The sequence below is a fragment of the Larimichthys crocea genome, chromosome X, assembly GCF_000972845.2.
Source record: "Larimichthys crocea isolate SSNF chromosome X, L_crocea_2.0, whole genome shotgun sequence".
Classification (NCBI taxonomy): Eukaryota; Metazoa; Chordata; class Actinopteri; family Sciaenidae; genus Larimichthys; species Larimichthys crocea.
Window position 1 is genome coordinate 18,545,179 of NC_040020.1, and position 27,683 is coordinate 18,572,861.

Here is a 27,683-nt window from a genome sequence, read left to right on the forward strand (position 1 = left end):
AATGACTGGTCAATGGGTTGTGGGGATGTGTGCTGATGGTGTGACTGAAAGTGGCATGACACTGATGAAGTGAACTGAAGGACAATTCCTGGGCCAAAGCAGCCAAACAGTCACAGTATACACTCTGAGCTGCTGCTATAAACCTGCACAGACACTGTTCATTCAGGACTCTGCCGTTTCTTCTTCAGCTTGCCTACCATGTCTTGGGGGGACACCAGCATTCTTCCTGTCCTTCCTCATCCCTCTGCCACCTTTGTCTCTTCACTCTATACCTCCATATATCCTACAGTTTTCAAGGACAGGGCTTGATTAAATTCCACATTGCATCTTCACCACTGATTTGTGACTGAAAGAGGACTTGGTCTAAGTTGTTGAAGTGTGTGGGGTGTCAGTCTGAGCATCAGGCTCTGTTGGCTATACGCTGTGCCTGTGTGAGGCCAGACTCACAAGCAGAAGAGTGTGCAAAATCAATTGTGTATCGATGTGGTAACCTTGGCATTTAGTGACTTCTGAATGCTAAATGGCTCTACTCTCTGTTTGTGCATGTGTGGATGTGTTTGGACCAGACAGATAACTCTGTCCAGTCTTGTATTTCATACAAATGTGCTGGCACAAAAGAATGAAATTAGTTGTAGAAAAGCAAAGGAAAAAAAACAAACACATTTTATTAACAGCACTTGCCACGGTGGCTTCTTTACAGATAAAATGGGTTATGTCTCTGTCTAAATCCCTTGATCTTTCACATTTGCAAGCAAGGAGGGAGAAATTGAAATACAAAATCAATGTTAGGTTATTTGCAGGAAAAGAATTGTAATCTTGTTTGGCTGAGCATTCACACATCTGCAGATGCTAATGCTGAGAAGGGAACACACGCCTATCTTAAGCTCTGTCCCTGTGACTGCACACACACACACACACACACACTGATTGCATTATTAGTTTTTTAAGGAATAACAAAATGGTTTTCACTGTAGTCAACAGATCAAGGATATCACACATTCTCTATCTATTGCCTTCACAGGCATGAGTAGAGAAATGCACACACTCAAAAAATTTCAAACACTCAGCCAGTCTTGTCCCTTGCAGCCATCTACCCCGACATTAATTTGGATTTCTGCGGTTACAGGCTAAAACTACAGTACAGCAACCCCATGCAAAACGATCCAAAATAACATGATATAAGTCTCTGTTTAATTATTTACTAGAATGCCTTTTGGCCTGTTTCTGTTACTGAGATAGAAAATCACATGGATGTGGCATTTTCTATTAAATACCCAACCCCCACTATCTCCTCCCCAAGTGGTTCTGTGGATGGAAAAAAACAAGCCCTACCTGCCCTACCTGCCCAGCAGGTTGTTGTCAAACGATCTCAAAAATCATATAATCGAGTTTAAACGATTTATTTTCCACTTTTCATTATATAAGTTCTGAGAGACGCGCATACGCAATACATTCCATTTCACGCGGCCCCACTGACTAACAGGATAGCCCATACTCCCTCACGCAGCTGAAGAGTGAGGAGGTGTGTCGTTTGGTGTTCAAAAACAGTGAGTGAGATTGAAAGCGAATGAGAAGAATCCGACGAGAAGCAGCAGCACATAATGTGCAAGATTTGCTACAAGGTAATAGCTGCTCCTCTTGGTAACACTACAAATGTATTCAACCATCTCAAACAAAAGTACAAAGTCACTCATGACGAATTAATAAAGAAACAAAAAGACAAAGCCAGTGCCACAACCAGCAAGACGTCAACGCAAACTCAGTCATCGATCACAGACACATTGTTTAATGCGACTCCTTATCCGACAAGTTCAGAGAGGCACAAGACATTAGGCCACGTTTACACATAGCCGGGTATGTTGAGAAACGAATATTTCCCTCCCTCCGTTTTCCAAAATAACATCGTGCACATAGCATCGTTTTCAAAAAAGTTTTCATTTACATCAACCCGCATAAATACGCCATCGAGCGCCATCATAACTACGCCAAGCCTATGGGCGGCTTGCTTCCATGATCATCATAGCGAAAGGTAGACATTGGTCACACTTTTGGTGCATCAGCTGCCTAAAACTCGATTAGTTTTCAGAGGCGAATTCACCGTTTGTGTGTAAAAGATCGGTACAAACGAAGGGAAATGTCTCAGTTTTTTAAAATACCTGTGTACGTGTAAACGGGGCCTAACAGCTGCCATGGGATATTTCTCAGCTAAAGATATGCAACCCATTAATACAGTCGAGGGTGAGGGTTTCAAGAAGATGCTTATTGCTTATTGATGCTTATGCTTATTATTATATTTATTTTGTTCTATAAATATAGAGAATTTGCAGAGCAGCTGGATCCATAGTTTATTTTGGATACATTTATGTTTTTCTATGCCTTATTTAGTGTTCCATAAAGTATATTTATTTTATTGATTTAATGCTTTATACATTGCAAAACAGCTGTAAAGTACATATTTGTAGCCAAAATGTATTTTTAATTTGAATATTTTGCAAAATGAATCAATAACAAAGTGTTTTTTGAAAGAGAGAAATGCTGAAAAAATGCATTGTGAAACTCAAAATTAATCGTCTGAATAATCGTGATTTCAATATTGACCAAAATAATCGTGATATTGATTTTTTTCCATAATCGAGCAGCCCTACCAGCGGGGAAATAGAAACTACATAGGAACTGTGCTATATGTGGGCAATAGTAAACAGCAGATATGGTCTTCTGATTGGACTCCATAATTTGTGCAGAATTGATCAGCACTGCACTGATTATAATGAGAAGCCTTTCATAATAAGAGACATTTTCATATAAATTTCCAAGCAAGTATATTACAACTGTTTATGTTCCAAAATAAAGCAAAACAAAAAGCAGTCTCTCACTCCAGGAGAGGAAGACTTGTGATATTAATTTTCACATAATCATACAGTACATAAAACAGTTGCGGTGTGTGTGTGTGTGTATATGTGTGTGTGTGTGTGTGTGCGGTGTGTGTGTGTGTGTGCGGTGTGTTTTAGACTGAGAGCAGGTAATAAAAGCATCATTTGTTGGTTTGTTCCCACAGTATGTGTAGTGATTGTTGTGCCAAAGGGTTTGGATTCAGATCCAAGTCTAGTCTAAATCAGCCAATACTGCCTAAAGGACACACACACACACACACACACACACACCAACAGTGATTCACATGGGTTCACACTGGGATGTAATTCAAACAGGAGTGCGCACGCACGCATGCACGCATGCACATGCACACACACACACGCAGACACCAGAAAAACAGAACGTATATAAAACGTGTCCTGCTCGACACCACATATCATATCCAACATAAAAGTGTGTTCCTCACACTTCAGCTGTGTGTTTTATGCGGCAAGAACTGGAATGTGCTTCCACTCCAGAACATTACATTTTACATGCTCACAATATATTTCAATGAAGTGGCAAACAAAGTATACAACAAGAAATGAACAAGTTGCTTGTTGCATGGCAGCTAGGGCAGAACACAACTGTCCAGTCGGAGCAGAGAAAATAAATATGTGCTCAGTGTAGCTTGCAGCTACAGCATTGTATCTGTATGTGTGAATGCAGTGTTAATCTGCGATTAGCATGCTGAGTGAGACTTCCATCTCCCCTGCTCTGAAAATTGTTTCTCTTCGTCTACAACAAAAGCATAACCTCATCATAAAAGATCTTGAATGTCTCACCCCACCAAGAGTTCCCATTCTTGGTAGCTCTTTTTACTCTGGCCCACACTTTCCCTAAAATCCACCTGCATTGTTCTAGAGTTTGGGAAATATCTCTGGGTTGACATTCTCTGTGTCTGTCAATCTCCATATCAAAGACGCCCTGGTAGAATGTACTGTTACTGGGATTACAGAGGGAGGGAGGCAGAGACGGAGAGAGAAAAAGAAAAATCCATACCTACTTTAAGTCATGGAATACTGTGTATACTGTATCTGTGTGTGAGTGTTGTAGTAAATGGGTCACAGGCAGATATTGTGATTGTCAAAAGGTCCGACACAGCTGTCCACTTTTCTCTGTGGGGACACAGTGTTAAGCTCGGCTATGATTGCCTGGGAGCTTGTTGTTCCAGCTCAAGACAATGATCTTTTAAGGCTCTGATCAATTGAGTAAAAATAACTTTGCAATGAAATACTCTGAAATAAGTCTGTCAAATGGCTAGGTGCCTCCTGGCATCTCCCGCAGTGCCTGAGGGAACGAGGTAATGCTGCATTCACATCATGAGGGAATAACCAGCACAACAACTTGGCACTTCAAAGACTAGGAAATGTTGTAGTGTCTCAAATGAAGCCACCAAGACTCCCGGAATGACATGTTTTGCTACTCCTGATGTGCTTTTTTACACACTGAATGAAGTGTGAAAAATGAAAATATTATTAGACATGAATCAATTGAAACAAATTTGGTTTTCAGTCTTTCCATGAAATCCAAAGTCAAATGAAATGTGACGTGTCTTTTTACACAGGATTACATTCAGCATTCCAGTAGGAGGTACACTCCATGTATGAATAAACTTCACAGAAAGACACATGAAACATCTCACTATACAGAAAAAATGCTCATTTCATTCATCTCATACATCAAAAAATGAAATTACTGTTGAAGAAAGGACTTTATTATCTAGTTCAAAAGTATATCAAAATCTAAGTATTCCCACCTGAGTGTGTGTTCATGTGCTGCTGAACAACAATGTACTATTTCAAAATGTTTTTCTGTGTTACTTTGGTAACCTTGTGAGGCAGTTGGATTCGCAAGATCACAAATGAGGCAAACTCTGCTTGTGTTCAAACCACTGTAATATAGACCAATCAGTCGCAGGTGTGGTTTAACACTAGGTGTGTGCGACAACGTGTGAGGAAAAAATTATTAGTGAAAGTGGCTTCCCTTTTCCAAACATGTGCCAGCAACAACAACAACACAAATCATCTGACACAACAGCTGAGGTGTACCTCACTCAGTTCTCGCTTCTCGTTTTGTCACAGTGAAAGATGTCGAAGAGAACAGCATCTGGACTGAAGAACATTTGGAAAATGGACAAACAGCAAAGCCAGAACTGATCAATCCATTCCAAAAACATGGAGAAAAACCACCAAACAAACACATCCTGCAGTAAAACAGCCACATTCAGCTACGTGACTTATTACTCGTTGAGAAAGTTCCCTTCAGTGGCTTGTTCACTTTGTAGTTATATATTATCGTGTTCAATTCCTGCTTCTGTAGATTGAAAGTTGAATATAGTTTTAAAAAGAAAACTTCACTTTCCTGTTGTTTTTGAGGACAATGCTGGAGACGTTTGTTTGATAGAAACAGGCACATGGTGGCTCAAGAGAGAATCCCCCAGTGTACTCAGTGACTGCTTTATGTCGTCTCAATGGAAAATGTGCAGAGCTTTTTAACCCCTGTAGCCTTGTCACGCAAAACAAGTGCAACCCCAGATCTCACCCAGCTGTTGGAGACAGTGGGAGAGTGTGTGTGTGTGTGTGTATCTATATTTTGAACACCTGGCTCCTTCAGTGCCTCCTCATTCTTCATCCCTGCTTGGCTTGGTTTTGGCAGACACACACACACACTCACCACACACCTACACACAGATCTGTTTGCTGTAGTCCTGAGGTAGTTTCCTCTGCAATATCTCTCTCTCTCCCTCTATGTTTTTTTTCTCTCCCCATTCTTTTTCCTCCGCTTTTTACCTTTCCAACTGTTTTGCTGTGAACTCTCTTCCACGCTGGTCACCCCCAGCTGTGCAGCACAGTAGGTGTGTTCTACTTTGCTTCGTAAAGTTTCCCTGGATAAATCAATAACAGCAAAAATTTACATTTTAATGCAAATCATCACAAGTTAAAGTTCTGAAATCTTGACAGTAATTGCTTTTTAAACTTTCCCTGGACAAATTAAGGACAAACAAGTAGAAGAAGTCATTTAAAGGTATAACAAACACAGAGATGGTGCTCACATTTAGGCCTCTCCTGTTCTAAAGCACCTGTACAAGACCGATAGTGATGATTATCAATAACAGCATACCGTCTGCTCATACTTCATCATCTGAGAGCTCTCTTATTAGAGAGCACTGCAACAGGTTTGTTAAAACAAAACAAAACAAAAAAAACATTTATGAAATGTAGTCTCAACCTAATTGCAACCAATTGATTTCAGTAGGATGTGGCAAAAACAAATGTTTCAGATCAAAGAAATGGTTAATAAATGTCACATTTTTTTGTTTGAACTGATCAACCACGCATGTGAGCACAGTTGATTTACACTGAACTTGGACTGTTCACTGATGTTCTGATGGCTACATCATGTTTCAGCCACAACCACTTAAATCACAGCTCATAAGTGTTGAGAAAAAATGAGTGACTGCTGCTTCCCAACCATCTAAAGTCATGTACTGTCATGAATTGATAACGGACAATGATTTCTTGTCTTTTTTTTATGTCAAATTTTGGTGTTGGTTCATTAGCGTTTAATTTGACTGTCTGAATAAATAACATGTTTAATTTAAAAGCCTTTAAATATTTACCAGCACAGAACTCACCCTTAATGCAAATTACACATATGAAAGAACACACACAGGGTACATAGAGCAGCAGTAGTTAAATGGCCACTTAGCTATTAGTATTCTGTCATTTCTCAGCACAGAGCAAAAGAAGCAAACATTTCTGCTGTGATCAAAGTGAGGGAAGCGGAGATTTTGTCTAAGAGGCTCACAAGACACAATACACCCAGACGTAATGATTGTCTCAAATGCTTTTCTTATGTTTACATACCAAATGCCTGCTGTTGCATAGTGTGCCTACAGTACATATCTAGTTTAATGAGCCATATGTCTGATTGGGCCAATTTTCCTTGTCCCGTGTATTCACATTTAGCAGAAATGATTCTACAGGCGTGGACCGTTGCAAAACACATTATTGTGCTGCACAGTGATTCCGAACCAGAAATCAGTCACTGCAGCAGAGAAACAGAAGCACCCCCTGAGGTTCTGCACTTGCACAGGGGTACGTGGAAAGATTGTGGAGTAGCACAGCTAATTTGAATCCAAATTATGATTTGGTAAAAATAAATATATCCACATATTTGTGTTTAGGCAGGAAATAAACATTCACATGGGACAAAACTTAATGTGAGGCTGCTCCAGTATATATTACATATATTATACATATATACTAGAGCATATTTATATTCAAGAGAGCTTAGAGGTCAAAACAGACTGCTCAAACTAAGTGACAGTCTTAAATAACAGAAAGTGTAACATCAGTTTAGTACATTTGTAACGTGACGAGTAGTGGCACTCTCAGCACTAATGGTTTAACACATGGTGCCATAAAATGGAACAGTGTGTCATGACTGATCTACCAGTGATGATGCTAAACATGCATTAGGTACTTTCTAAATGCAGATGCAGACTGAATACCATTTTACACGTTCACACTTTCACTTGGTGATTCCCGGGATTAACAATGATAACAGGAAGTGTAGCTCAATAATACATCTCCCACAGTTAATATTCACAATCACACATATGGATGACTGGGTGCCGTAAAGTTGCCATGAGCTCCTCGCTCACAAATGCAACAGAACAAGAGTGACTGGAGTAAGTGAGGAAGAAAAAGCCTCAGACTGAGTTCATCACCTCAGTATCACAGTAATACTGAACTCATCGACCTTTGTCTTTTACAGAGCGTCCTGGACATTCATGCATTGTTTCCTGTGTGGGTACACAATACTGTGACTATAGGACTATATAAGAGGCAATCACAAAATGTAAACGCATTGATCAGCTATGGCTAAAGCTCACCATAAATTATAAGTACTGTATAAAAATGGATTTGATATAATCAAGACTAAACAACCTAACAGCAGAATATATAATATATGAATCTGCAGTGTCTCAGTCAGTGATTTAGGCTGAACTGATGAGGCTGCAGTGTTACATAGAAAATGTGGCCTGGAGCTTCTAAATCTATATATCTATCTGTGACTCATTACAGTTCTATACAGAACCACTGACCCAACTGTGTGTCTTTCTGTGCTCCTCAGTACATGCACAACCTCTCATAGCCTTTACAACTAATAATTAATGAAATAAAAATAATAACAATGGAAGCATTTCTCTCGGACACCAATTGGCAGTTTACCCAGTGCCATAAAGTTTAAGAGTTTTTTGAGCGGAGATGCACTCTGATGTCAATCAATATGGTTTAGCATGAGGAGGATGTAGTTAATTGTCACTGTCCTGCTAAATAAGCAATGTCCAAGTGGATGTGTGGCCACTTGGACAGGCCATAAATGTGCCGTCAGGCCAGGTCATCACATACATGTTAATTAGATGAGTGCTGCAACCCCCCCCCCTTCCGTACATCACACACTCACACAAACATAAAACGTCACTCCAACTGAGGCTGGACGAAGACAATTAACAATACACACATACTGTAAATCCTACCCCTCATGTTCCTTGTTCACACACACACACACTCAGCCAGCTACAATTCAGTGATGACGGACAGAAAGTGCAGAAAGTGGCACTAACAGTGAATTTACTCTTTAAATTTAGTTTTGCCATCCAGTCTTATGAAACTTGTGGAGAAAAAAGGAGCAAGAAACTCAAACTCTCCGATCTACGTCTTTCACACTCCCTCTTTCATTATCTCTGTCTTTCTGTTTTATGAGTCTGTGAGATCATGTCGGCCTTTTGTTCCCATTGACTATAAACTAGTGTTAAGCCACTATGTCCCATGGGCACAGTTACAGTAACAACCATGATGGTAGAGAGACACATGCTAGAACCATTTAGTCTATCTCACCATGTATGTAAGTGCAGAGAAGAGAAACAGATGAAGAGAAACTATTCTACTGCACTTTTATTTCCACTTCTGATTGGATCTTAAGCTTGTTTTGATTTCTGCACTGCTCTGACTGGTTCAACACTGACCGACTGGGGCAAGCAATGACGTTAACGAATCAGAGGGGCAGTGCCAGAATGGCCAAACAAAACGCGCCGCCAGTGATTCATGGGATCTGGAAACCGGGCTAATCCAGGCCGTGGTGCTTTGCATAGCAGGTGTTACATTGCTACTATGAAAAGGAAAGTAAATGTAGAGCAATCACAATATTTCCATGACATACTCATGTGTATAATCAACTACACACACACAAGTTAACACGTAAACACACATGCACACAAGGTGTGCCCTGTCCCCTGACATCCATTTTTTGTCTGCTAATGTGTCCTTTGGAGGAATGATTTGTGTGTGTGTGTGTGTGTGTGTGTGTGTGTGTGTGTGTGTGTGTGTGTGTGTGCGTGTGCGTGCGTGAGTGTGTGCGCGTGTGTGTGTGGTAGAAATTAGGCCTATCCATGGGGGACACCACAACAGAGAGCAATACATTACCCTCTCTTTCAACAGCCACACTCCGTCTGCCTCCTCAGAGAGTGCAAAGTGGCCAGCCAACCAAATCCCCTAATCTCTCAAAGACGAAGGTAGGAAGTGGAAAATGATGAGATCAACGTTGTACATGTGCATCTCCCCGTGTACTAATTATTAAGCTCCTCTATTCATCTTTGTTAAGTTGTCCTCAAAGAATAAACCTCTAAAGCGCTTTAGAAAGAAAAAAAAACAGAACATTTTTGGAAACACTTTGTTCTTTTTCTGGAGTTTTTCAGTTGATAACTGTCCTCGCATAGATGCTCTTTTATTACTATTATGTAATGATATTGACCGTTGGAGCACCTCCAAGGCATAGATGGACATTAAGCTCTACAGTTTTCATGATCAGTAGAAAAAGAACGGTAACTGTGTCATAAAATATCTGAATATCGTGAACAAATGAGGAGGCTGGCTCAGGTGGTAGAGCAGTAGATCAATTGTGTGTCATGCTGTGTTTTGTGTTGCTACAGCTCTGATCACTGATGCAATTCCAGCTCTTGGTATTTAAAGCTATGTCATACAGCAGACTGGTGGGAAAAGAAGCGTGGTTAATCATAAACAAAGAACCTAAAATTGAACAAAAGTTGAAATGATTAAATTGCATGGTCATAACGTGAAGCTGTAGTGTCATTAAACTCATTCAGGCCTCCTGTCAAGGAACACTTTCAAAAGAAAGCTGTGTAATGTGAATTTACAGCGTTGAGTTTGTATTAACAGTGTGACAAAGTCACTTTCACAGAGCAAACTGGAGTGATTCAAAACAAGGTGTCATGCTTTCTCACCAACAGAGTGACGTGACGGCTGTCAGCAACAGTGTAATAGAGTAATAATAAGTAATCATATAGTTATATTGAAAAGGTAAAAAGAATGGAGTCATTGTTTATTAACAGTCCAGCAGTGTATTACTTTGCACCATGTGCTCAGCTGTGATGCTAACTCTGCTGATGCTACATGTGCTGAGGACACATAGAACAGAGCTGAGAGCATCACAGGGACGGCCAAGGGCTCATATCGTTGAGAGCTGCTTGTTTCCTCTTTTTAATTTGGACAAATGCTGTTTTCAAAACTGGAAACTGACCCAACCCTAACTGACAACAGCACTTATTTTAACTATCCAGTCTATAAAATCAAAGAGTGAGAATGCCATTTTGTACACATGTTCAACATTCACACACAGATCCAGCACAGCACAGGATCAATTACTCTCCTGACATCAGACCAGAATGTGTATGACATGAGTAGGGCCCACAGTCACAAACATTCCCCATGTTCACTGCGTACTTGGCTCTACTTTAAGACCTACAGCAGTCCACTTTTGAGTCCTAAAATCCAAAAGTGAGTTGGCTTTCAAACCATAAATTCCCTTGGCTGAAAAGTAATCAGAGTGCCCGACCGAGCCAGAAGCAACGCAGCCACGGATTGAATCCAAGTCCCTGTGGTGTTGGGCATTTTTTACTTCTTCTGCACCGCCCAGGCACCCCTCAAAACCCAGATGAACTTAAGTTTCATGTTTTCTTCTGTGACATAAATCAAAGCAATACACATTCCATTTGTACATTTTGGGGCTTTTCTTTACGCTGATGCAGGATAATAATATAAATGACTGGTGGTTTGTTGGTTTGTCGAAACATCCCTTATTGTTTCACTGCTTCAAAGCCTCTGAGATCCACTATATCCTCTTCGTTTTTTTAGTTTTATGAAATTCAGTACTAACTAGAGATGATTTAGGGTTTTATTTTGACTGCTTTTAGAGCAATGTGACCCAAAAGCAGAATAAGTACTGTGGACTGTTCACCTCTGACAATAAGCACAGCTTTTTAAGGAGAAGGTTTGGACCTCACATATTTCATATGTCTAGCCTGTCTCTTCATATGAGCATGTCTCAATCTCTAGGTTTGTTGTGTTGTAATAGATGAAGCCTTTGTCCATTAACATGTACAGTGTGAGGCAATAGAAAGGCTATGGTTGCTTCATGTTGCACACAGCAGAGTGAAGTGTATGCGTGTGTGTGTGTGTGTGTGTGTGTGTGTGTGTACATATACAACACACTGCACCTCATAGAAACAGAAATCTAGGCATGTGTACATATTGTAAGTGGAGTAAATGTTTCATTTGGTGTGCTGGAACAAGGTCTACACACTTAATCTAGAGTTTATATCCGCTGAGCTCACTGTGTTTCACTACTATTGCTCATTGCTATACAGCACACATCCAGTTGCACTGTGGCAATACTAGTGGGCAATAGTGACTTCCAACATACATCCATCCAGTTGACCGGTGTGTGTGTGCTGATATTCTTAAAATGAAAACATTTGATGAGCTCAGCTTTCAATGCTCCATTCACTTGCAAATGCCCCCTGGTGGTATAGTGGTGAAAGTGTATGTTTCAGCACAACATAAGTAAGACACGCACTCCTTTTACAACACTTGCTCATATGCATGTCCATCTGTCAAACTGTTATGAGTCCATTTGATTACAGTGCACAGGTAGGTGTGGCGCATGTTGCACTAAATCAGGTGTAGCATACATTCAGGGCCCAGTACATGTGTGTGAACGTCACATGTGTATAGTCACTGCCACATGTCTGAAACACCTGCGTCTCCATTGTGACAATAGACACTAGTGAAGTGTTCAAATCATAATTTGACACCTCATACACAGCATGAATGTCTGCCATGCTTTTGTGCATGTGTGTCTAACCTGTAACAAAAAGGAGCAGTCCATCTCAGCCAATAGTGTCTGCTGAAAACACTGCCTCCCTAACAAACCAGGTCACACATAAACAGGAAGATGTGCATGCACACACCAACACACAGACACACACACACAGACACTTCCTCTATGTGTCTTGAGTGACTGCTCTGCTTTTGCCTTGAGGCTGACACTGACCTCCAAGATGAGTCCGTGTATGTGTGTGTGTGTGTGTGATGCGATGACCTTACAATAACTCCAATCATCCCATGTGGTCCTGATCTACCTCTGCCGTCATACCAGAGCTTGTGGAATACCAAAAGCTACTGTGTAAAGTGTATGCAGATACCGTCAGAGCGTTAGAGCAAACAAAATGCACAACAAAATTAACATATGACAGCCATCAGAGCTAAAGTGTTTCATTTAGACAGCCTGCATGCTTTCCCAGCAGCAATGTGTGCTCTGCTTGAGAGTGACACCTATTCACTATCGATGGACGTGATGGAGGAAACTGAATGACTCATTTGCATGACATAGACCGCGATATTCTGTATGCCTCTGTTTCATTTTGGCTCAGCAGCCATCTCCGTACAAATACTAACTCAAGCTGTGTTTTGGTTTTAAGTATGTTTCCAAAGGAAAATGTCATAGCAAATATAAAGAAATATCCCTATATATTATATAGAATTATTGCATCCTTGGATGAAATTAGAAAACCGATGCAGTTCATGTGTTGGAAGTTTGAACATCAAACACAGAGCACTTTGAAAACATGTACACTACGACTGTTCAGTTTTACATTGAGGTAACCACTGTTTAATAATTCAAAATAAAGTGGACAAAAGTCAAAAGGTGATGTCAACAACACGTCTAAGAAGGAACAAATACAAATACATATCTGGAAATACTACTAAATACTATACTGCTAATACTCAACTGGATGTTAAGGATTTTGAATCAGTTTCTTGTTAAGGTCCAGTATGTGGGATGTAGTGACATCACATCTGTTGTATTGCTCACTTATTTGCTTATGTTGAATCAAAAATATGATATTCAATGTATATATAGCATAGTGTGTCCTGCTTCTATACTGTGTAGTATAGGTGGAGAGCATTGTAACTGCTAGATGAGTGTTCTGTTCTGATGTGTTCACTGACCAAATGATCCATCTCTCTACTGTCCATGAAAACACTCATCTCTCTCAATGTCTGAGTGTGTGTGTGTGTCCAGAATACTGTAATCCAGCAGCTCCTTTTCTTCCTGCAGTACACCAGTATCCCAGTATATGTGTGTGTGTGTGTGTGTGTGTGTGTGTGTGTGTGTGTGTGTGTGTGTGTGTGTGCAGCAGAACAGATGGTACTATGCAGCTCACCATTTGCAATAATCGTCTATATTTCAATACCTCATAATTATCATGATTGGAGCTGCATGCTGTCTGAATGCCTGTGACATGTGACACATGCCAGTCAGCCTGTGCTTGTTATCATTGTGAATCTGCTCTGTGCTCACATCCCATTTACCCTTGTCAGTCATGCTAATGCTCTGTTAGCTAAAACAGAAAGTCTAATCTGATGATATGATAATGTTCAGAATATATGAGTGCATGTTAGTTGCTGTGATGTCACACATATGTGAAGTAACAGCCTGTCATCATCAGAATTACACAGCAATGCTGTTGAATTATTGTTTTCAGCATTATACATACACTGCCTTCACTCTGTGTATGTATTGAGCGGCTGTAAATGAAACCTGGATTATTGTAATTACATCTGACACATGTTCATAACATAGATGAACAGATGCATGCTTGGTATTAACCCGACAAGAGAAATAATTAGTGGATAGTATTGAGAGCTAAGCTGTTAGACAGGGTTATTGGTTCCAGTCCCTGGTGTAAGACATGAACACTGCCAAGGTTAGGGCTTCCAGCTGTTACATCCAACTCAGTGTGTGTGTGTGTTAATGAGTAATTCTGAGATGTGTGCGTCAACACAGCTATATCTCTTTATGTTTGGCTGCCTCTCTCTTCACCTCCCCTCTCTCTCTTTGCTTCATTCCCTTTCTGGTTTGCCTTCTCTCTCTCTCTCTCTCTCTCTCTCTCTCTCTTTCTCTCTCTCTAATCAGTGTACTGCAGCACAGCACTGAAGGAACCCGTAGAAAGTGATTTATTACAGTCACACACTTACACATGCTCTCTCTCTCTCTCTCTCTCTCTCTCTCTCTCTCTCTCTCTTACTCACTCACTCAGTCACACACACACACACACACACACACACACACAGGGTGATTTATTACTGTCCAGGTAGACAGTAGTTCAAGGGTAAGAGATTAGTCTAACACACGCTGAACACCAAATTATTATTACACATTTAAATAGAGGACATATTCTCACACACTCTGCCTCACTACTGTTTTACTGCATAAACTCCAGCTACATGAAATAAGTTGGTACAGTGAAGACACTAATGAGACACTTTGAGAAACAGCTGGAACAGTTTGTTTAAAATCAAATCAAATAAAAACTATATCCATATTTTAAATATTTATAAGTACACCTAGATACTTGTTAGACTGCAGAATCCAAAGTACACTGTGCAATACTGATGCTAACAGGGAAACAGGAAGATAACAGAATTAAAAACGTGTTAAAAACGTAATAAAAAATAAAAATAAAAATAAACTAAACAAAATTAACTTCAAATAAAAACATAGATTTCTTGGTAAAACTATTAATTCTGTGTAATTTCCTTTTTTGTGGAATGCAGTAAAAACACACAATATTAAATATATCAATTCACAAATATTCAGTAATGTTGTTGCTCCTTTGGAGGCAGTTTGGTCCAAAACAGCCACTTGATTCACTTGTTTCTCTGGCGAGCAGCCAGGGGCTTTAATTTGAAAATATCTGTATCAGCCTTAGAAAAGCAACACTGGTAAAACTGGCCAAACATGCTGCATACAGAGTGGCTGAAAAAAGGCTGCTGTGTAGACCTGCAAGCCAGTTAGCCTGACCACATACACACTGTTCCCCGGAGCTACGTAATCCATCAGCTCTACAGAGACACATTCATGCTCCTAAAAAGAGCACAGACACACAGAGCACAGCACTGACACACACATACACACACACACAGCACTGACAAACACACAAAGCACAGCCCTGACACACGCACACACACCCACAGCTTTTTATACCACTTCTATTGTTTTCATTTGTTTCCATCTAATTCTACTCATGTCAAGATCGATTGAACGGACTGAATATGAAGTGATACACCCTGGGGTCATGTAGGCAGTTACTGCAGCACCATGTGCCTCTGCAACACGCACACACACACACACACACACACACACACACACACACACATACACACACAGACAAACACACATCTCTGGTTGTGTGTATGCAAAATGCAAATAAGTGTGCGTCTTTCTTACTTACAGGAAGAAAACAGTCTTCAGACCTGAACAAGAAAGCTGAAGACATGTGGATATATTATTTAAATCATGTCTTTGTGTGTGTGTGTGTGTGTGTGTGTGTGTCAGACTGAAGAGAATGCCCCTCATCGAGACAAATGGGTCAGCAGTTAAAATGCCAGCGCTGACCCTGCTGTCACTTCACATGAAAGTTTACTGCCAGACGTGTGTGTGTGTGTGTGTGTGTGCGCGCGCGCACGCGTGTGTGAATGTCAGTGCCGTGTGAAGCAGTGTGTACCGTCCTCTGCTCCGGCTCGACTCTCCGATTGTTGCGTGTGTGTTAAGGATTAAGACAAAGATATATATGTAGAAGAAGAGAGCTGTTGACTGGACGGATCATTACAGTGTATTAGCATTTTAATAGGACGATAAGACTTTCAGCCCCCTCATGTCTTTTTCTTTCTCTTTACCTTCTCTTTCAGAGATATGTCACTTCAAACACAGTCATCTCTCTTTCTCTTTCCGCTTGTCGGTCTCCTCTCTTTCTCCTTTGGAGGTATGTAATTGTCAAAACACAGAGATTTCACAGATTTCAGCATTGCTGCCTCACTCTATTGGTGAGACGTCACTCCAAACAAAAGGATCTCTGCTACTGTCTTGTTTGTCCAATATCAACCACCCCCTCCCCTCTTCTGTGTCAGTCTCTTTTATTCCTGCTCTTAGAGGAAATGTCACCCCCTAACAAAGCACAACTTCTCTCATCTTTCTAACTTAACTACTGTTTGTCTCTTTGTGTGTTTTGTGCATAGAAGCATGCATAAATGAACTGCAGCATTTCCAAAATAACCTCTCCACTGTCTACTTTCAAGTCCTCTTCTCCCCCTCAGCAATCATCTTAACGTCTCCGTCCCTCCACCGCTTCTCATTTCAAATCAAATCTGTTTTATAAGATAAAGAAAGTTCATGTTGCCAAAGGGCTGTATAATCAAGTAGCAGTGTTACAGACATAAATATAAGACTTACTGTAAGGAACTTACTGTCCCCTTTTGCTATATTGTCCCTATAGTGACAATGAAAACAAATCAAATAAAACAAATGCTGGTGCCCTCATAGGGGACACAGGAGGCGTATTGATGTCTCAGTCCACATTCCACAGAGGAACTCGGGCAGAGAGAAGACAGAGAAAATGAGGCAGACGGGGTGGGTGGGGAGCAGAGAACATCTCTCTGTTCACTCAGCTTAATTAACTGATTATAATCGGATCCTGATCCATAGTTAAACTTCTCTGTCCTCTTCGCTCACTTTTCCTCAAGCCATCATGTCTCCTCCTCTCTGTCGGACCCCCCTTCTATCTGTCCTCCCACTTTCCCGTGAAGTGCCTTCACCGAGGCGTGCAGCTGTACACACACACACCATGACGAGGAGAAACAGGATGACTGACATAAAAAGAATATTTAATGCTTGGAGCTGTTTTTCCTTGAAACTACTGGAAGTGTGACCCCAGCTCATCACATGTATCAGTCTTCCCCACACTTGGCACATGATTTGGCTTTTGTAATTGTCAAAATGGAACCAGTTCCTTACTAACAGATTTATTACATTAAATGACCTCCTCTCGGCTGCTACTGACAGTTGAATATGGAATGGACCCACAGCAGGCAGTCAAACAATATGGGTGAAAATATGGCACCGTATCAAATGAGTCTGGTACTGCTTCAAGACAAGCCAATTATGAGCAAAGTTTACAGAGCTGACAAAGATGGAAAACTGACATAATCTTTGTGGAAACGCTGCCATGAAACATCAAATACCTTGCGGTGACACAGCCTGATGCTGTTTCTTATTTGTTGTAGCACTCGAGTGTTAAATCTTCTGTAGATAGTAAATGCAGCATTGGAACTGACATGGAAATCCGGCTATCATAACAACACAACCCTGCCTACCCTGTAATTTAAAGCTCCATTAAGCAATATTGTTGATGTTGACACTGAATAAAATGATCCATCAAATAAGTGAACAGCCTAGTGTGCAGCCCTGTGCAGCTTTCAGCTCATTGTTTGGTTTTCCAGCTCACACTGACCTGTACTGAAACTCCCACGACGCAGTGCGCTCACCATGAAACAATTAGAGCTGAAGTAAATGAGTGATGGAGAATTTCAGATCTCTGCCAGGCCAAAGAGAGTCCAATGTCAGAACCCATTGGCTATCGTCTTACAATTTGATTTAATCTCTGTAGCCAGGCCAGTGTTTCTGGGCTTCCAATATAGCCAGACTATAATATACGAAAAACAGCAAACATCCAGGCCAGGGCATTCTCTGACAAGACAGATATGTGAATATAGATGCAAATCAATGTATTTAATTCATTCCTCCTCTTTTGCTCTACACACAGATTGTTTACCTGCATGCAACCACAAATGTGATTGGTTAATGCTACAAACAGAAACCAGACCCTCTGGTCCATTTTCTACAGATTTTGCATTAATATGCAGGAACTGTAGGCATGAGACCAAGAGAGACACACACTAGTGTATTTCTAGTGTGTGTTAGTGTACTCAACCCTGTGCCCTGCCAGATCCTATATACCACTTACAAGTGTGTCTTAGAGTAAACATAATTGCTGCCTTGATCATGTTCACTGGCAACATTTTCCAACCCTGGAAGTGAGATGCTTTTATACTGCACAGAAGTTGTAAGTCGGTCACAGTGGAAGTCGAGCATACAGACCAAAAGAAGTTGGACATCAGAAACAGGCTTTTCCTGCTGTGTCCCATGTCTGCTTAGGTTTAAGGAAAGACTGTAGTTTTGGTTGGATATTAAAACGTCAACATGTCCTGTCTCAGGCTTCACTGTTCGACACTTAACAAAGACTACAATCTTTTCTGAACCTCATGCTCAAAGTACTGTGAGCTGCCTAAACACATCCGATTCTGTCAGGAGACAAACAAAAGGAAAGACATGAGTGACTTTGGCTTTGGAAGATGGTATTTTCAGATGTTTCTACACAAGCATTAAAGCGTCAGTCCAACTGACAATTCAAGCCTCCATTTCTGGCTTCTATCTCAGCCTTTAATCACTGTTTTGCCTCCTTCACCTTTTTCTGAGCTCCGCTATCGCTTCGATTTGATTTCCAATAAACTGCCTCGTTCTGTCTTTCTTATTCTTCACAACAGTCATCAAATACATACATATGCACACTCACTCACTCACTCACTCACTCACTCACTCACACACACACAGGCAAGGACACACTGACAACTTCACACTTGGAAGCACAAGCACAAAAGCTAATTGTTCATTAAAGACACACAACCTCTCACACACACACCTATAGAGAAAAAAAGAGGTGTAGTCTTGCATGGAATGTTAACTTCCTGTGCTGAGGTATCTAGGAAACCGCAAATACGAGCTCTGTGTATGAAGGAGAGAAAAGTGGTAAATATTCTATAGGAAATAGATAGTGTTGAGAAGAGACGATTCAGTTTGGTGTCAGCATGGCTAGAGAGCAATGTCAACACTCAACATGTCATCACATGTTATTGTGGCGCTAACTGCTCGAGCAATTGAAAAGTAAGTGAACAGTAACTGTAGATACTTGTGGAATGCTACATAGCGAGCAAAAACTTGCCAGTCGCACAATCTGAAAGAAAATATCTCTGTTTTTTTAATCAGTGGAAGCAATTTTTGAGGGTTAGCAGCCAAAAATAACAGTCTGAGGATGGCTTGATTGTACGCAGAGATTTCTATATGAGAACTGAAGGCTTTCTGTTTGTTTGCTTTTAATTACATGTGGTGGTGAATCTGTTTCAAGAACATTTGTTGCAACCCGAGTGTGACACTGAAGATTCCTGTATCTTGTGCCAAAAAGATGAAAAAACATGTAGCATACCTAAACACATGTTGTGATACGGGCCTGTCAGGAAAAGGAGAAGAGTGGAGTGTCGCTGTGTTATTACACCTACAGTAACCGTCTTCAACCTCACGCCACTTTTTTCTAAAAACAATTCATGCTGGATCCATAACAGAGCGCTCATAACTCCACCTGTCTGACCCCATCACAGCCTTAAAACATAACTGAATGTTATGGCTCATAAACACACCACTTTGTTCCTCATATTTACTGACAAGGTTGCTGATTCTCTCTCTCTCACACACACACACACACTCTCTCTCTCTCTCCCTTTAGGTGTTTGCGATGCAGAAGGTGCACATCATACACAGCTTTTGTTTATGCAGCAATATGCTGAGTACACTACACACAAAATCCTATTACGCACATACACAAATTCAGAACTCAGAATTCAGACTCACACACACAAACACACACACACACACTCATACACTAAGTTGGATGTAAGTGGGCAAATATGTGCACACGTGGACACGCAAAACTACAGAGTGTACCTGAGTGAGACCTTGCTGTGATGTAGGTCACTAATCCGTTTCCACGGTGATGACCTGCCTTCACATTAGACAACTAGGCTTTGTTGTCCACAAGCACATCTCTGCATCTCTGGACTGCTGGACTGGATTTAGTCCCTGTCCCTTATTTTCTCACAGTCTTCGTGCCTCTCTGTTTATCTGTTATAAAGACATTTCAGTGTGTGTGTGTGTGTGTGTGTGTTTGTGTGTGCGTGTGTGTGTTTAACAGACGCCAAGCTGTTTACAAATATGTGGAAAGATGCCGTGGAGTAACAAGTAAACACAGATATACATACACACATACAGACGCACACCCTTGGTAAGTAAAGTTTGCTGTTGTCACGCAGATGGTTCCTCGTGGAGTGCCAATGTTCTCTTTGTGCTCACATGATTTCTTCCCATGCAGGTCTGTTGACCTCTAATTGAGACTGTGAATTCTTATTGGATCTCAGGCCGATGACCTGTGTGAGGTGTTTCTTTACAACCTGTTCAATCAATGTTCAATCTGCCTGGTCTCTATCATACACTCACAACAAAATCACTGCAGACCTTGAAAGGTTAATTACTTCTAATTCTGTACCATTTGATCCCTCACTTTTCTGAATCCATGACCTAAATGCACAATTCTTTGTCTTTTTCTGGGCTCTGGCTCATTAAAAGCAATTTAGACGCAGCAGAAACAGACTTCTTGTTTAGCCACACTTTTCTTATAGCCTCTGCTTTGCATTTGTCTGTGTTTAGTGAGAAAAAGAATAGAAGAAGAATAGATCTTTATTGTCATTGTCACAGGTACAACGAGATTGAAAGGAGGAGGAAGGATGGGTATTAAAGTGCACGATTTAACTCATGCACAAACTTCCATGCATACTACACAACACACACACTTTATCATAGTTTGTCTTCTGAAATAAACTGTGACAAGTGACAAGCCAAAACAATAAGCACTGACTTATATGTAGGAATTTAAGGCTGAAATATTTTATACCGTAAGTCCTTTTTGTACATGGGGTGGGCAATATAATAGGAACACCTGACCTTCAAAATGGCCTGGTCAATATATAAAATGACTGATGTCAGATATGAAAAAAAAAAAATCAACCAATCAATCAACATCTACTGAAGCATTCAATCAAAACCTTTTTCAAAAGAAGCTGGAGAGAGGGTTGCATGTGCCTCAAAGATGACACATCACATCTTAAATACATTTTAAAACATTACAGTATTAATAATATTAATATTAGTAATTCATTAAGATCATTAAGCCTATCATGCATCAGCATGGACGCAAACACAGAGGTTCTTTTAAAAGTTGTCTGGCCTACAAAGTAAATTCTGTGTTGTGCACCTCACTGCCAGACAACCTAACAAAATGAAACAACTAGTCTTAATTCAGTCTGTATGAATGCTGAGTTGTTTTATGGCGAGCTGTAACTCCATGGGACAATTAACCTGAAGGCAGTGAGCCAGGTTCTGGGTGAGAAATGGGGGATTTATTGCTGTAAGTGCAGAAAGAAACATTTAAGAGTACACCGAAGGCAGCTGCAGCCATTCAGGAGCCCTGGTGCAATGGAAACACACCAGTTGGACTCATTCATAATATTTGTTTTTCTTTGAAATTCTGGGCAAAGTGAGCCGACTATCTCTTCAGAGAATATTCAAAAAACCAAGAACAAGTCATAAACGATTATACCCTCTGATGATGACTGTCACAAAACATATGTTGTTGTTTTTTTTTTTTACCCTACAGGTGAATTAGCAACATTCCTACATCAGAGCCATGTGCAAAAAGCATTAGTGTAAGCATTACTTTCCAAAACCACTGTACATGACAGTCCTATGACAAAAGTCATGATTTCTTATGGAGTGTGACTTCCAGCTGGGCTAATGAACCCCTTTTGATATCCCCTGATATATTCAGACACTTTCAAACTAACACTGCTGCTGTGTATAAAACTCTGGATCCAGTGGAAACACGTCTTAAATTATGCAACAAATCTGTCCCATTTTACCAAATTACTGTGAAATCGAACATCTGAACTTGTTCTTGCATTTGGTTATTTTCAATGATTATTGTCTTGTTTGGTCAACCACTTGAAATTTACCACAATAAAACCATTAATCATGGACTCAGTTGTGTCCAGAAGGACTCCAGGAGGAGCCCACTTCAGTGCTTCCCTGAACAAACAGTGAAATGTCCCAGCACAGACTACAGCGGGACTCCTTAAAGACATCTGCTAAGTCTTGAGGTCAATTAGTTTCAAGGCAATTAGCCGGTCTGAGTGTCACTCAATGTAAATCAAATGAACATACATACACACACACACACACACACACACACACACAAAGAGGCTGAGACGTAGAAGAGTGGCTCTGCTGTCTACAGGCCAGAACTGGAAGGTCAGTGATGACAAGTCGACACGCGTGTGGCATATGTACAAGTGTGTGCAAGGTGGTAAAGAGAGAAAGGAGTTGTACAGTGCTATTAGCCTAGCGCCTGTTGTAGTTAGCTCTCCTTTGTTTCTCTCTATCCACCAGAGAAAATGTAATTACATCCTGAGACTACAGTTAAGCCATATCCTCTCTTCTGCACCACATATTGAAATGAAATGCATAAATTAAATAAACCTGTCTGTGAATGTAATTAAAAAAGGGGGAAAAGGCTGAGAAAAGTGCCTGTCTGAGTGTGTGTGTGTGTGTGTGTGTGTGTGTGTGTGTGTGTGTGTGTGTGTGTGTGTGCATCCTGTGAAACTGTGAGTGGGCAGGGAGTGTTACAGTACATATGGAATTCAGCTTAATTGGTTGACTTTAGCTAGCCTCGCCACCAGCATTAACCCCACTGAGTGGGCGCAACAACCACATACACACATGCTGCTCTGTGCGCATGCACACACACACCGAGGTAAACAGCATGTAAATGCAGAGCAAATATGTCCACTTTTTTGTTTTCAGAGTGCTGCTGTCATGATGCTGACTGTAAGATAGTGAGCTGGTGGAGACTGTTCCTGAATCACAGAAAAACAGCAAGATAAAGAAAATACACTTCCATAGTCAAAACAAATCTGTGCTTCTATTAATCTTTCCATCTTTCTTTTGTTATGCTGCTCATTTTTGCTCTTCTTGTTACACAGTTAAACATAATTTCACATTCAGCATGTGCCAAGACGAGAGACAATAAAGAGGGTAAAAAATGTGAAAACCTGCAACTAGTTCTATTTGGTCAAATGTTTACTAAAATATATATTTTCATTATATATGTATATAATTATTTGAATTATGAATTTAAAAAATGTAAGATATAGTTATGATTCATGCCTGCAGATGGACAAAGTAAGTAAACCATACTGCTTTGTTTATGTTGAGCCATTCATGTTAGATAGGTGAAGAAAGTTGGCAGATGATTTTTAACTGCGATTACATGACTTGACTGGTGCAGTGAATGATGCATAGTGTGTGTTTATGACAATATGAAGAGAAAAACATTGTTTTTGTTCTGTTGGTCAAATCAAGAACTACAGACAATATCTCAGCATGTAAAGAACACACGGAAATCAGTTTGCACTGAGATAGATGGAGGTAAAGAAGACAGCACAATATGGAGCAATTTGCAACATGAGACATTGGCAGTTAGGACTTAAAATCTGTGCTTGGCTGCTGTCAGAATTGTACATTTTCTCATGCACAGTCAATGATTTAGCAACTGTTGTGTGCTCAGCTCTGTAAAGAGTAATTGCAACAATAGTGTAGTATCCTGTATCCTGAAAAAAATTAGCTCACATGGCAAATATAAGATAATTTTTGAATGGCATGAATATGAAACTACAAAGGACTTTTATTGACTGTTATTTTTTTTTTTTTTTTACATGTTGAGCCAAATAAATGAAATACAGAAAAAGCAGCAGGTTTCTGTTGAATAAAATCAGGGGAGGACTGCTGAGTGTATATGAGCTGATATGATGGTACTGATGCCTGTTTTACTCAGAAACTCTAAAAATATTCTCAGCTGGAAGCTTCCCTGAGGAATCCAGTGTAGTAATGTCTTCATGATATTTTGTCAGCCACAGATCTTTAATTTTAATCCTTTACCATGTTTGAATGTGCAACACACTTAACTTGCTAATCATTTCACTACAGATATATTTATGTAAGAGAAATATAGCTAGCTATCAGGACACATTTCACTTTGAAATAACTAGATGATAAGGACATAGAAAGGATGTTGCCAGTACTGTGAGGAAAATTGAACAAACAGGACCTGACATTAAAGAATCAGGAGGCACTTGTACATGGGAATATTCCTCCAGTGAGGGCACTATCCAATATGTCTTCTAAAATGTTGACAGCAAGTGTTACTGAGAGTTGGCTCGACGAACCCTGTCTTTGATCAAAAAGACTTTTAGTTATTTCAAGTAGCGCCTTCTAAGTGCTCGTGCTATTTGCAACCACACAGCTGTAAGGGCAAGGTTTCTCAGAGAACAGAATATCAGAGCAAGTTGGTCTTCAAAGGAGAAATGGTTTGCTATGCAAGAATATGCCTTTTGCTGAAAGTGTCAAAACCCACTCAAGTGGGGTAGTGGGAGGGTGTCCAAAGCATTGCTCCATTTTGTTAAGCCTAAAGAAAAGCTAGTATGAGTATGTGTGAGGTGTGTGTGTGTGTGTGTGTGTGTGTGTGTGTGTGTCAGCCACTTGTTAGTGGTGCTCAAATCAATTAACATAACATCAGGTGGAATTCAGTTCAATGCAGTCAGAGACCAACTGTCCAAGAGCAGGGCCAAGGTTAGTGGTTCCATTCCCAAAAGCAAGACACTCGCACTGCAAGGGCTATGGGTTCCATTTCCTGTGTGGCCAAAAGGGCAGAGCAAAACATTTTGCAAAGTATAGCCCAGGGCTAGGTCCTGAAATAACCCTCCACAGTCAGGCTGAGTGTTCCCAGGCAGAGAGAAGAGTCCAGTTGGTGCAGGGTTGTGTAGCTGTGGGCTAGGTACTTACACTAGCCCACAGCTATGTACAATGTGGAAAGATCTAGAGAAACAGCGGAGAGGCTGAGAACCTGCAACCAAAGCACAGCCAAACATGCTACATACAGATTTGTGTACACGGGCTTCATGTTTTTCAATTACTGTATAACAATACTGAAATAAAAACATTTTCCTATGTGGCAACCAATTGAATTATTCAACATATGTCTGAAGAACTGTTATCACTTAGCACTGAGCCAATGTGGCACCCTGTGTTTCAGGTCAATTCTTTAGTTTGGTCTCAGTTTTAAGATATTTTTTGGGCCTTTTAAGCTTTATTTGACAGAGACAGCTTGAAGAGTGACAGGAATGTGGGGAGAGAGAGATGGGGAATGACATGCGAGAAAGAGCCACAGGTCACATTCGAACCCTGGGCTGCCGTGGCAAGGACTGAGCCTTTGTACATAGAGCAGCTGCTCTATCAACCTAGCTAAATGACACACCAGTTTGGTCTCAGTTTGACCATTTTCTATTTCTGTGGAATGTGTGCAAAACAATTTCCTCTTGCTGAAGCAGGATGTGATGTCATCTGCTGAGAAACAATAGCCACCATCACACACATGCACCATTTACTTTTAATTTGAGAGCGTTTTGCAATTAAGTGGTCATGAGCGAAAATGAAGCCAATACCACAATGGTAGTAAATTAGTTACGGCAGTTTGACTGCTCATGAAGTAGTAAAATTGAAGATGAGTTCCCTGCGAGAATCCTCTGGATTACATTATGCTCTGATGCGCAGATACTCCCTGCAGCAGTACAGGACTGAATTGTATTAAAATGATGTTAAGTTGTTGCTTGTGTGAATGACAGAAGTGGATCCCTTCACTGGGACACTTCCTGTGTTCACTCAGTTAATGGATTTCATGTGTGAGATGTAAATGAAACGTGTGCATTAAACAAGACCGAAGAGTTTCTTTCTAGAGCTGCTATTTTGCATTTAGTTCAATAATAAAATCCATCAGGCAGCGGGCAAATCTAGCAATCTCTCCTCAAGCCTGAACAGAGCAGGAGCAGTGCAACAGCTACATAGCATATATACACAGTCAAGTGGAAAATCTCCTGCTCTGCAATCAGACTTACTTCACCTGCACATACAACTCCTGTGTAACAGCGTGATGGTGCCTCTCTCAGGGTTGTCAGGCATTCTACTAAATTACAGGAATCTGAGAAGTAGACAAAATAGCTTCTAGAATGAACAATGTGGTGATAAGATCCAACAACGAAGGGATTTTGCTTTAAGATAGAGCCGATGGCAGTGAGGCAGCCACACACTGCTGCATTAAATCAACTCTAATCTTTATCTAAATCCACACCCCATCCCACACCCCACCCTGTACATGTGTTGTGGCATTTCCTCAGGTTGTCAGACATAATAGTTCTTGATCCAACCAGAAAACTAATCAGGGAAAAGAGAGAACGAGAGTACTGGAGAGAGAGATGAGTCTGAGATACACGTGTGCACACAACTGCACACACGTGTATTCTTCCACACACAGGTCATGTGGATGAAGTGGTGCTGATCAAGCAACACTAACAAAAAGCAAAAAGATAAAACACACACAAACACAAAACCAGTTTCTGATTCCACTAGGCACGCACACATCCACACACACACACACCAGTTTATGTGTGTGTGTGTGTGTGTGTTCAGCTATCACCACGGCAATCTGTTTTAAGGATAGAAGAACCACAACACAGTATTAACAAAAACACATATGTCAGCACAGGTCACACACACACACACACACACACAGACACGCACACACACGCACACACACACACACACTTCCTGTAAGTTGACCCCATGGCCTATTGCGATGGCGACCTTGCCTTGCTCCTGACACGACCAAACAAAAGAAATGGAGAGAGGGGGGAGGAGGGGTAGAGGAAAAGGAGGGAGGGAGAAGGGGGTGACCATAAGGAGGACATGGAGTTAAGTGTGTGTGTGTGTGTGTGTGTGTCTTCTTGCAGCCATTTGTACACAGCTGCTTCAAAGAATTTCTTAAACTCCTGACTAGACGATGACAGCACAGTCACTGATATATCTCCTGTCTCAATCCTCTACTCTTCACTTGTGTGTGTGTGTGACACACCTCCTCCTTCCGTCCAATATATAAATAGGAGGAAAACACACACATATCACCCTGATTTAAGTGTCTGTGTGTGTTTTGGTGGAATAAATGAAAAGACTGTTTGTTCTCTCTCCACCTTCCAGTCATCATTTCTTCTTTTCCTTTGTCCTCGCTCTGTCCTTTATTCTCACAAGTGTACGTATATGTGTGATTAAAAAGAGCAGTGCTGCAGCACCAAATCTTTGTGTGATTAGTGACACTGGTTACTTAAATATGTGTGTGTGTGTGTGTGTGTGTGTGTGTGTGTGTGTGTTTAGCATGCTGTCAAAGAAAGCTCCACTTTCTGTGGCTGCTTCAAAGTAAAAGCCTTCCAGTAAAGATTTATTGTGAAGTTGTGGTATGAAGTGTTGATTTCTAGAGATCGGTAGTAAACTCAGCTCAGGTTAGGCGCTGCTGCTTCTCCATGTGTACTGCTTCATTCATCTCACACACACACACACACACACACACACACACACACACACACACAACCACACACACACACACACACATTCAGCTGGGAACTTTAGTCTAGTCCCATTTTGTACCCAAGGGGGAGGCTGGGTAACTTGGTGTAATCTGAATA

The 27,683-nt window shown here is 40.7% G+C and overlaps 1 protein-coding gene across 7 annotated transcripts in view; it reads right to left on the minus strand.

Moving 5' to 3' along the window:
- Positions 1-27,683, minus strand: part of tenm3 (teneurin transmembrane protein 3) — a 229,612-nt gene that overhangs the window by 150,231 nt on the left and 51,698 nt on the right. The gene's annotated exons all lie outside the window — the stretch shown is intronic.